We start from the raw sequence: 13357 nt of genomic DNA on the forward strand, positions 1-13357 counted from the left end.
TACCCATCAAAGTTCTGGAGCGTAGGCATCTTGAATTTGTTGGGAGTTTCGGCATTAGCTATCCTTTGGACGAAAGGAGTGCCTTTCCTCCTATCGTTGTCTATGTAGGAAGTCCTTCCTCCGACCAACTGCTGAACAGCCTGGTTGAGTGCGTCTATCTGGGCCTGCACTGCGGTAGGAATCGCGGTGGCCTCTATTGCTGGGGGGACGTTCTCGCCGTGCTTCTCGCGACGATCATTGAGTACATCTCTCAGGTCCTCTTCTCTTCTTCTCTGCTCGCTACCACCGAGCCGGTTGAAGACATTATTTTGTTTGGGTTTCCCCCCAGCATCCTGTCTATTCGGTTGGTCATCTTGAGGTACATGGCTTCTGCTTTTACCTCTTTCTCCATTCCTCCCACTGGCATTTCCCTTGCCTGAGTCAGCCTCATTATATCCGTGGCCATCTCTGAACCTTGACTGGCTATGGTGAGATTGACTGTTCCCTCGATGTTCGTCCCTGGCAGAACCATCCCGAGTGCTGGAGGGTGGTCTACGCTGGTCGTGGTGTCCCCGTGCACCATTATGCCGTGGGGGGTCCCGGACCGCAGAGCCTAACTCTGAGTCTCTCCTATGGCTAGGAGGGTGCTGACCTCTGTTCGGTAGGTTCGGCCCATCATCCCTTTGGCATCTAAGGCTGCGAGGCTGGTGCTCGGCCCTATTCTGCCTCTGTTGCGGGGGATTACCCCGAGCACCTTGGGATGGTGGCTGCACCTCAGGATCCTGTGGGACATCATCATGGGGCATCTGAGGCTGCTCGGGCCTTTGCGGACTCGAAGGCTGAATCGATGGGCTCGGATTAGGACCCCTCTGGGGCGGCCCATTCACCGGTTGGTCAGGCTGCGAGGCAGGTGCAGCCTGATTTCTAGCCAACAGCAAGGCTGCCTCCAGGGCTGCCTCCAGGGCTGCCATGGCTTCGCTTTGGCGGCGATCCACCTCCGCCTGCCTTTCGCTCAATTCCGCGTGCTGCCTTTCAATCTCCTGCTGCTGCCGCGCCATAACTTCAGCGGCAGTCTCCTGACTGGCTCTCAGATTAGCCAGCTCTTCCTGCAACGCGCCCAGAGTACTCTTCAGTGTTGCATCATCCATTTCCTCCTCTTTGAAGTCCAGTTGTGGCTCATCTTCCGCCATGCTTGCAGGAGAAGGAGGAGGTGGCGGGTTTGACGGTGCAGTGGCGGCTGCCTGTCCAGTTTTCTTTCCTGCTTTCGCCATTAGTTTTCTTAATAGCAATAAATCAATCTCTCAATGAAAGTACCAGAATGTTGACCCAAGATTTGGCCAACTGACACGGAGTCAAAATGTGATTGATGCGAATGAATGTATAGAGAAGAACGTATGGCAAAAACAGTAAATCACACAAGAATTTTTATAGTGGTTCGGCCCCAGGATCTGGTAATGACCTACGTCCACTTAGACTGATATTGATATAAGAATCAAAAGAGTGATCAAAGAACTAGGGTTCAATGAGTTTCACTAACCCCTGAAGAACAATACAAGTTTTTTAGGAGAATTACTATAGTCTCTAATGATTCAAAAGCCAAAAGTCCCCTCCCTTGAGCTCTTCCTTGCTATTTATAGGCCCAAGGGGGATTACAAAAGATTGTTACAGATATTCTCCCACCAGACTGGTCGCGGGTAGGACGGGCTTACCCTGCTTCTACTGTGTCTTCTGGTCGATACTCTAGCAGACGTTTCCAGGTGTCAGCCACGTGTCCAGGGATTACTTGCCACGTCATTAATGCTAATTTATTGGATAACAATGGCTAACCAAATATTGATATGACACTTTAGACAGTGATGGGGCATTGTCACGTCATTTCACACCACTTCCACGTGTATTATTAAAAAATAAAAAATAAAAAAATTTCAAAAAATCATTAAAAATATATTTTTTCTTTTTACTTTTTTGTCCTTTTTCTTTCTTCTTCTCCATATAATTTTTTCTTTATAATTAAAATTAGAAAAGAAAAAAAAGAAGTACAAATAGAAGAAAAAAAAATTTAAAAAATATATTTTAATAAGAAATGATATTTAATAATTTTTTAGTAATAATTTAAAAATAAAAAATCTATTTTACTAAAATATTATTAAATATATTTTTTTACTTCTTTTTCTTTTTCTATTTTTACTTCTTTTTTATTTAATTATAAATATTAAGAAAAAAATTATAATTTTTAAATGAAGGAGAAGAAAGAAAAAAAAAACATATGTTAACTGTCTTTTTCACTATCAACTTAATTCGAAAGATTAAAGAAAATAATAGGAAGAACACAAGGATTTTATGTTGTTCAGACTATATAAGAGTACTAGTCCACGAGTCTCTATTATTTAATGAATTTGAAGCTTGCTATAGCAAGCTTCAATGTAGTTCTTAGGCAACATCTATATTGTCTAGAGATACAGAGTTTCTCTCTCTAAAAAATCGAACCCTTTACAAGGAGATACCCCATCCCTATTTATAAGGGCTGGGGTCATTATTGTTAATCATCTATCATTAATACAAAATTCTCTCATTCTGGGGTGTTAATGATGAATTAATACAAATAGGACTGCACTAAATAGAGACTACGGCCTAGGCAGATTGCATAGGGCCCATTGCAGAAAGCTGCACACCAACTTTATGGGGAACATATCTCTGACTGTCAGGGTGCAGCGCACATTTTCCCATGTTAGGCAGCATTGTAGGATGTGTCGATTGTCGAGTGCAAGAACTCGACACCGATTATCTGGTGGCCCACACCCGTAGTTACTGACACCTGGCAGCTACCCCAGGTCTGAGGACTGGAATCCTAGACCTAGGAGATGAGTGAGTGAAGAGAGCTCCACGGGACGTAGCCTCACCTAGAGACATCCTCGCCTCGAGGACAGACCTCGGGCGTGGCCTCACTCGAAGACACCCAAGACTTGTTCGACTGGCTCGGGATATAGCCTCACCTGGAGACATCCTCGCCTCGAGGATAGTCCCCGGGGCCTGGCCTCCTCACCTGGAGACATTCACGATTTGTCCGACTTGGGCTTCTTGGAGAGGTTACCCTCCAAGAATCTCATGGCTTATCTTGTCACTAATCACTCTTAATTTCCACGAGTCGGGAGGTGAAAATGTGAACAACATTTTCCCCCCAAGTCTTCACTCGTCCTCGGGCAATGGAGACTTAGATTGAGAGGAGTAATTTGAAAGTTTGGGGGAGACTTTTAGGCTTCCCCTAACGTCACTCTGGAATTTCATGCCACGCGTCGACTCCCTATGGTTGGGCACATCAATCCGTGTAATTAAGGGCGGGGGGGGGGGGGGGGGGTTAGCTCCACAATCCAAAATATCCCCTCCATACCCGAGGCGTCCTTTCTCCCCATGGCTAAGATGTATTTTCCCTAGGCCATTGATCACGATCCGCACCATTTGGACCCTGATCGTTGGATCGCCCTTGGGTGTCCGCGTGGTAGGTAATCTGACGGTCGTGGAGGGGTTCTTCCCCTCCAAGTTCTACCGTGTATAAAAACTAGAGAACCACCTCTCAGCCTCTCACTCTAGCCATTCAAAATTCAAAACTTTTATGCTAGAATCCCTCTTTTTTTTCTCACTCTCCCAAGACCTCCAACCATTTCTGAGTTCTTAGCAAATCTAGACGATTGGCGCAAATCATCTTATTTCTATGCGAATGACAAGAAACTTTTCATAGTTTGGACTCGCCTCAGCACCTATCTGCGCTTTATCTCGAGTAAGTACTTACTTGTTCTGTATTTAGTTTTGCACTTGCATCGGGTTTCGTTTGAGAGTTTAGGCACCTGCTTAGGAATGTAATTTTTGTGGCATTTGAGAAGTTGTTTTGGGTTTCTATAAGTCTTTTTAGGCGCATTTTGACATTAGAAATGGTCAAAATAGCCCTCGATACATCTTATGGCCCTTTCACATTTCTAGGCCTTCGACCAGAATTTGGAAATTTCCCAGATTTCGGCGAGGTTCATCAACTCCGATGGTGTTTTCTAGCCTGGTCCTAGGCTCCGAGGACACCCCAAATTCTTAGAAAAAACTATTTTTCCTCTTCTCCCCGAAAATTTGTCTTAGGGTCTTCCGTATTTTGGCTATCTTTTCTTTGGTCAGAATACTAACTGCTTGGTTTCTGTCTCATATGTCTGAGGAACTACAATTGTTACACGAGCAATGTTTCTACCACTTCGATTAGGAAATCTCCAACATGGCCCAAGTCCGTCCACCGGGACCGAGTATAGAGTACTTGGTCTTACGTTCTCTTCTCGAGATTAAGGGACTTGGTCAGAGCTACTTGGGCGCAATGTCCACGGGAGGTGACACAGGTCCGTTCTCGCGCTACTAAGATTCTTAGTTTAGTCTCTAGATGCTAAGCCTACTCTACTTTGAACAAGCTTAGTTTCTTAGGTTACGAACTCAAGACTAGTTTCGTAGGTTTTTCTATTCTTAGAGTAGTGACCTAGGCTTACTCCTCTTTTAAAAAGCTTAGTTTCCTAGGTCGTTCCCCATGAGGCGTGAAGCTCTGCGAGGCTGCCCTAACTCCATGCCCCCCAAGTGATCAGAGACTAGTTTGTGTTCACTTGTCCTGGCCAGCGAGTGGGTGCTCTACGCATAGTACATACAAAATAAAGGAAGCTAAAAAATATAAGCAGAAACACAAACAAATTTCTTCTTTACCATATTTTATCTACATGGTCTCCATTAAATGTGTCTAGAAGCTACAAGGGAGAATAAAATTTTTAATAAAGTTCATTGCTCATATCACTAGTAATACTGGCAAAGATGCTCAGCATTCCAAGCATAGGGTATCAATTCCCCATTTAGTCGGGCTAATTTGTATGTCCCCTGACATACAACACTCTCGACTTGGTATGAGCCCTCCTAGTTGGGTCCCAGCACTCCCGCACCGGGGTCTTGGGTGGATAAGAAAACTCTTTGCAACACTAGATCTCTAACCCCAAATTTTCTATCCATTACTTTATAGTTGAAATACCTGGCCACTTTCTACTGGTAGGACGTTACTCAAAGATGAGAAGCTTCACAGAGCTTTTCCACAAGGTCCAGGGACTCTCGGAGTAAAGTGTGGTTTGTGGAGATTGCTGTCTTAAATGGGAGCATGGCCTCATACCCATAGGCCATTGAGAATGGCGAATGGCCAGTGGAGGTCTTGGTAGTGGTGCGGTAACTCCACAATGCTCTAGGTAGCTCCTTAGACCAAGTGCCTTTCGCTTGTTCAAGCCTTTTCTTCAAGTGGCTTTGAGCGTTTTGTTGACTGCTTCAACCTGCTCATTTTCTAGTGGGTGGGAGACGAAGGAAAAGCTTTTCATAACCCCATGCCACTGAAAGAAGTCTGTGAACACCTCACTGTCGAATAGCAGATTGTTGTCGAAGACTATCTTCCTAGGTATCCCGTAGCGACAAACAATGTTCTTGATGACGAAATCTAGAGCCTTCTTGGACGTGATAGTAGCGAGTGGTATGGCCTTGACCCACTTCGTGGAGTAGTCAACTTCCACTATCGCATACTTAACTCCTTTTTTTCCCGTGGGTAGTGACCCGATAAGGTCGATGCCCCAGACCGAAAAGGGCCAAGGACTTGTCATTTGAGTTAGTTCATTTGGAGGAGCTCAAGGTATGTTCTCAAAGCCTTGGCACTTGTCACACTTCTTCACATAGTACATCGCATCTCTTTTCATGGTGGGCCAAAAGTATCCTTGTCTCAAGATCTTCTTGGCGAGGCTTTGCCCCCCAGCGTGGTTCCTGCAAAAACCCTCATGCACTTCTCGGAGCATCATAGTAGCTTCTTGCTTAGACATGCACCGTATCAGGGGCAATGAAGATCCTTGCCTATACAACTTGTCATCCATGATAATATACTGAGGCGCCTGGTAAAGTAGCTTTCGAGCTACTTTCTTGTCCTGCGGCAACTCCCTTGAGGCGAGATATTTCACTATGGGCTCTATCCATCCGTCTTGGGACTGGATTGATTCCTCCTCTACGGGAGCTGAGATGCTTTGAGAAGATAAGTATTCGATGGGGAATACATTGATCAGGTTCACATCCTTGGTGGTTGCAAGCTTGTCCAGGGTGTCAGTGTTCGAGTTTTGTTCCCGTGGCACTTGTCGAGTTATGAATTTTCTGAAGTCATGCAGCATCTCTTGGGTCTTTTCTAGGTAAGCGGCCATTTTCGTTCCTTGAGCCTGGTACTCCCTGAGTACCTGATTAACTACCAGTTGCGAGTTACTGAAAATCTCGAGGCCCTCGGCCTTAAGCTCGAGTACAACTCTAAGTCCAGGAATCAACGCCTCATACTCTACTTCATTGTTGGAGGCGTCGAACCCAAATCTTAGGGCATTGTGGACCATGTTTCCTTTAGGGGATACCAAAATGAGGCATGCTTCGGCACCATTTTCATTCGACAATACATCTATATACAGCTTCCAAGCGGACCCATCCATCGGGACGCTCCTAGGTCCTTCATGATTTCCCGTGCACTCAGTGATGAAATCTTCCAGTGCCTGCCCCTTTATGGCAGTCCTTGGGGGATAAGTGATGTCAAACTGACTAAATTCGACAACCCACTTCAAGAGTCTCCTGGACAACTCCGGATATTTTAGGACTTGTCATATGGGATGGGTCGTGAGGACCTTGATGGGATGCGGGTGGAAATATGTCCTTAGCTTCTAAGATGCTACCATCAGGCAAAAGGTCAGTTTCTCCATGAGCGGGTATCTAGACTCTACTCTGAGGAGTCTTTTGCTTACATAGTACACAGGGTGCTAGACACGGTATTCCTCGCAGACTAAGGTTGCACTAATGGCATTCTCAGAGACAGCCATGTAGAGTAGGAGGGGTTCTCTATCCACGAGTTTTGACAGGATGGGAGACTTTGCCATATGAGCCTTCAACTGCTGGAACGCTTGCTCACATTCCTCCGTCCATTCAAACTTCTACCCTCCTTGGAGTAGGTTGAAGAATGCACTACAAGAAAAAATACTTTCAATAAGACCAAAAAAGTATCATCAAATATATACCATAACACTTTTTTATGTGTTAAGGAAAGCGGTGTTATTGTGGGTCGGAGCACTTTACATAACACTTTTCCATAGTTATAGACATGTGTTATGGTATAGCCTATGATAACACTTTTGTTGTGTTATTTTAATAGTTAGATATGTATTTCATTATGCTGTTTATAAATAGATTATATAACACTTTTTTGTACTTATAAAGTAGTGTTATGATACACTTTATAATAACACACTTTCTGCATTATAGAAAATATTTTGCATAACATAATTTTATGCTTATAAACTAGTGTTATTGTAAAAGATACAATAACACATTTTTTATTATTCTAATATTTGGATAAGCTTGAATTATTATTATATAAACCTATACATTATAATTATTTTTTCTTGCTTTAATTCAAACCCGCTTCATTTAATATACTTAAGACACCCTTAACATTGTACAAATATATTTTTGAGTACCAATTATATGGTTCATAACACATATAACTAAATAATTGTGTCAAAATACATGCAAGATTATCTAAAAAAACAATCCAAAAGTCTTAAGATATTAAACACTGCCTAATTAACATAAACAAAACATTCTCACAATAGTCAACAAAATAGTCTTAAACAGTTACATATTCAAAAGTAAAGGTAGGAATTCATGATCTTCCAAATGTCAGCACACCAAAGCCTTCCAAATAAAAATTTCTTTTGCACTTCACTTGGTTAATCTGGTAAATAAAACATAAAAGAAAAACTAATGAGGTCATGAAATATCATATCATTCATCTAAAATAGTCAATAATATCATGACGCATAACCAAATTTACAATAATTGAGTTTTAATAATAAACAAGTTATTATATTACACACATTACTACAACTATCTATACTCAAGTGACCTTAGAACTTTAATTAAATTGTGCATAATATTAATTCAAATTGGCCCCGTTATCATTTTGTCTTTCTCATCTTCCCTATCAAATCAATCAAATAATACTATCATAATCTTGGATTGCATATCAGTTAATGTTGAACAAGCATTTATATAATCAAATAACCAAATATATACCTCTTGGAATAACCTTTTGAGAAGGCCATGCAACTGTTGAACCAACAACTTCTCGTATAGTAAGCATTGCATAGTTAGGACAAATTATCTATCACACCCCAGGTGAGATATCTATCAATATAATCAAACCAATTCAAGCAAACACAATTTATTTGTAAGAAGATAATACGTAATTCTAGATAAAATCTGACATCATTTCCCATATAAAGGTTACCTAACCATCTATCAATACAAAGTAAAAAAATTCAAACAACACACAATAAGTTTTCTTCCTTATATCACCACAACACACAAACAAATTTTCCAGAACCTACTTCTCTAGGACACGCAAGTTTTCAACCTTCCGTTATCACTGCAACACACAATTTTATTCTCAGAACCTACTCCTCTACGAATAAATATTTAAGATATTCAAACTCCTCTAACATTTGTATGATATTAATAAAAGAGTTAAGAGAACATACTTCCGTACCTCTTGCAATTAATAATCAAGTTAATTAACTTTGCAATGCTCCTTGCCAATTCGATCCACAACCTAAAGAATATAATCAATACCTAAAAGATTAATACAAAATTAAAATTAAATGATACAATAAGTAAAAAAAATTCTTTTATATATTAATTTTTGGGTATATATGGTTATCATATTATTAATTTTTCTCTCAATATATATTTTGTGAGAATATAGTCCATGGTCATATTCTGCATTGTTCGTATATGGCTTATAAATATAAAATCTGCTTAGTGGCCAGAGTTTAGGAACTTTTCCAAACCAAACATTTTATCAAAATGGAACTTTTTGAAGCCAAACATTTATCAAAGTTAGAATTATATAACAAAAGACTTAACAAAGTTAACCTTGCTTGATCATAACATAAATATCTAACTTAACTACTTTGTCTTACAATAGAGCTTTATAAACATCTCTCTCTCATTCTTCTTGTTTATAAGATCAATGGCTCAATGTTGCATATTAAACATTGGAAAAGACAAAAAAAGTATATGAGTAGTTTCAATTAGGGAGTACATTGCAGCAGTAAAAGTAATAACAAGGACTCAAATGTTGAAGAAATCATTCTTTAATAATTGATATGATCATGAGTAACCTCTGTCAAATTTTGAAGTTCTTGTTTCTGGAAGACAAATGCAAGATAAAATCGAAACTTAACAAAATAGAACAGAGTTTTTGTTTGATTTTTATTGCTCATTTTGATAAAACTATTGTGCAACTTAATATTTCCCATGGCTTTTTTAAAAAAAAAACTTTTTGTAAAAAAATATTGAAAATAATCTTCTTCTCAAAGAGATTTATGTACTAAAAAATGATTTTGTAAACAGGTTTCAGCCCATAGATGCCAAATTTCAAACAAATGGAGAGTGGAGTCAAATTTCACTTTCTATTCACAAATTTTTCAGTAATCAAACAATTCTCTCTTTTCTAAAAAGGAGAATAAGTATATGGTGTACAAAATTGTTTTTGCTAACTCTTTTTAGTTAGTGCTACAAATTACAATCACTTCAATTGAGAAATTATATCAATGAAGACATCTTCAATTGGAACTTCTTTAACGATTTGGGCAATCTACTATTTTAGTATATCATACATACAGTTGTCATGATTATTATATTTTCTTGTTTATTTCCTTCTATAAATAAATTCGTACGTGCATACTTTATAACACATGATACAAACAATGTACGACAAAGTCTATACATAAAAAATAAATCTATGAACTGTCAAACATATATTTTTAAATCGACTATTAGTTTTCTCAGGTCAAAACACGACAAAAAAATGTTTTAAGATCAATGTATATTCATGGTATAATTCATATTAAGTTTATACAGAAGTCAATTTCAGGCCCAACATAATTTATAACCTTATATTAATGAAGAAAAAATAATGACTGGAATTAAGAAAAATAGACATGAAATACTGATAAAAAAAAATTAAACAAAACACCACTACTTGTAATATTAATGGAAATTAATAAAAGGAAAATGTGGGACTTAAAAACAAATCACCCCATGATACAAACTGCTAAGAAGCAAAACACTAGGAAAATCTCCTAGTAAACTCAGAAGCAAGACTGTCAGCATAAACATTACACAAAATACTGCCAATCTCTACAAAGATCAGAAAATCAAACAAAATCTTTTGTGTTAAACAACCATATATCTATCCAATGTCTTGCTTTGTCCCGTATGGAACATTAAAACATTAATTAGTTATTTTTTCATAATCATTTTGTCGAGCTGATTAGTACTACTTATAAATAAAACATCCTATGTTCTCTTATCCTAATATACCCAAAATAGAGAAAATGAAAAAGAACAAACATTATTTTTTCACTTACGCCTTTATTGCATCACTCATCGAAATACTTTCATAAGGATTCCATGCACTTTCCCATGCAGGAGATTTTCTAGTCATCGCTGTTCTGATACTACCTAAAGGATTTATGTCTGCAACCTAAGACAAATCAGATTGGTTGTGAGAATGAATTAACTGTAGGTGAATACTTGAGAGAGAGAAGCTGTAAAATCCCTAAGCATAGACCAATAAACTTATAGGCCAGTCTGAACCAAATGCTAAAGTAGCATTGCCACTTAGAAGTGACCCAAACAAATAAGAACCCTTTCGAGTCCTATCAAATCCAAGATTTTTTGTGGCAGATTCAAAATAATACAATAGGTGCTCTGGCTATTAACATTTGACAGATAAAATTACCTCAAATATATAAATAGGTTCAACAAACGTAAAGTATTTATAAGTTCAACCAATTCTACGCTAAGGTAGAGCAAATCACTGCACCAAATACCCCTTTTCATAACATATGAATATAATACTAATGAAAAAGTATTATATGTGGCAAAGTAATAGAAAAAAGGGCGGTAATTTATTTTGGGAGCCCGCCACTTATATTTTTTTTTCAGACTAATTCCTTCTTCGATATGGACTCACCCGTTTTCTTCTTCGGCTACGTACGGTGTCTCCGAACTCAATCCCTGCTTCAGTCTCCTCCATCCCTGCTTCAAATCTCCTCCATCCCTCAAATCTCCTATCTCTCTCTCGTCTTTCTCTATCTCTCGGTCAATCCATTTCCAGTCATTGGGCTTCTCAGTTTCGCTCTTTCTCTTCGGTCTTGGCGAGCCAGGTAAGTATATTTCATTTTAGATCTTATTGAATCTCCATAAATCTCTCGTGACCTTCTCTAGGTTGGGATATGAAATTTCTATTAACAAGCTTATTTTTAGTATGATGGTGTTAGGTGGAGGAGAACATTTGCAAGTTTGCAAAGAAGGGTCTTACTCCATCTCAGATCGGTGTGATTCTTCGTGACTCTCACGTTATTGCTCAGGTTAAGAGTGTTACTGGAAGCAAGATCTTGCGTGTTCTCAAGGCCCATGGTAATCATTCTTAAAGTTTTGTTTTATGAGCTCAAGAGTAGAACCTTATTTCCAATCAATGTTGAGCCTTATCTTCAGTCATTGTCGACCCATTTCATTGGTTTTTTTTTGGTGGAAGAACATTAGGTCTAGTTAACTATTTGCTAAATATTTGAATGAGCGAAGGGAGTAATTAATTTTTATGGTTTTCATTTGTTTAATTTTGGGTAATTAGGATTATAGGGTAGTTGAGCTGGTTGTTTTTATTGTTTGAGTATCTTAATACGGTTATTGAATGATTAAGGGCATGTAGCCTTTGGTTGGGTGATTTGTGACTTTTTTTTAAACAAGCTTTTCCATGTTTAATTGTAGGGAATTTTAATCAAATGAGGCTGCAAGGTTTTTCCATTCATTAGAAGATGTCGGCATTTCAATATATAATGTTGGGAGACACTTGAATGGGGGGATAGTGAAAATGTAACAGAATCTTACAAGAGTTTTAGGCAGTAGTTATCTCTGCACTTGAGCATTCTTTTCTGTCTAAACTTGTAAGAAGGGAGTTTGGGGACACAGTATAGTGGCCTTGTCTGTTAGTAGTACTTTTATTTATTGGTCTCTCTTTGTCATTTTTTTATGTATAAATTATGTGTAAAACTCCCACACAAAATGCCTTTCATATACTATTTAATTCAACGATTGTTAATCCATCAACATAATAACACGAGAAAAATAAGATAAGAGAAAATGTAAAGATAATGTAGCCTTTGATTGTTTTTCTTGTTTGATTATCTTAATACGATTATTGAATGATTAAGGGCGTGTAGCCTTTGGTTGGGTGATGACTTATCTATATGTCTTGGTTGATTGGATGTCTTTGTTTTTATAAAATTGGTTTTGTTTGTTAGGTCTTGCCCCTGAAATTCCTGAAGATCTGTACCATCTTATTAAGAAGACAGTCTCTATTAGGAAGCATCTCGAGAGGAACAGGAAGGACAAGGATTCCAAGTTTTGATTGATTTTGGTTGAGAGCAGGATTCACAGACTTGCACGTTACTACAAGAAGACCAAGAAGCTTCCTCCCGTTTGGAAGTAGTAAGTACTTTTGTTTCTCCAGGTCTACTAGTCTATAACTTGTTAATAAAAATGCTATTCTTTGTATCCATTCGTTTATTAGAGAATTGAACTATTTCTTTTATTTATTAGATAAAATAGAAGCGAATAGAAGATCTGAGTAGTATCTGCTCAAGCTTTTATTTATTAGACTAACTTTTTCTGAACTAAGGAAGGCTTATGTAGAAAATTTTATTTATTAGATTCAGCATGCCTATTTACTTGAAATAGAAAAATTAATATGAAAAACTCAATGTAAAGTTAAAAAAGAGTTAAGGTTCAGCCAATCATTTTGTTTACAAGAGAGCATAAACATTTATTTTTGGGGGCAAAAAATGAGTAATTTTAATTGTTGGTATAAATGAAATGAATGAAATGAGAGTGTTATTGATCATATAGTTGTGTTTAGGAGTCCACTTAGGAGTTGGCTGGGTTTTGATGGTGAGCTTCAACGAATTACTTTTGGATTTGTTTTGCGGGTGTGAGAGAAGATTCTCTGTTTCTATCATATTCATATGTTAAAGTTCCACTCCTTTTTATCTTTGTGGGGTATTCTTCTTCACTTAAATGGGTTTTGTGGATTAAGTTGGGATAAGATTATATACTAGTTTTTGTAATGAATCCACTGATGCTTGTTTGTTTTTATTGAATAGCCTTTACCACTGGTTATCTGGGACCATAATTTTATAAATTCAAGGGTGAAAAGTGGAAGCTTTCCAATAAGATAACAATATATGTATAT

At 38.3% G+C, this 13357-nt stretch overlaps 1 pseudogene; it reads left to right on the forward strand.

The window, feature by feature from the left end:
• The first annotated feature begins 5175 nt into the window (after positions 1-5175).
• On the forward strand, positions 5176-12598 carry LOC133832950 (small ribosomal subunit protein uS15-like; annotated as a pseudogene).
• Positions 12599-13357: the final 759 nt, after the last annotated feature.

Source organism: Humulus lupulus, chromosome 4 (genome assembly GCF_963169125.1).
Source record: "Humulus lupulus chromosome 4, drHumLupu1.1, whole genome shotgun sequence".
Classification (NCBI taxonomy): Eukaryota; Viridiplantae; Streptophyta; class Magnoliopsida; order Rosales; family Cannabaceae; genus Humulus; species Humulus lupulus.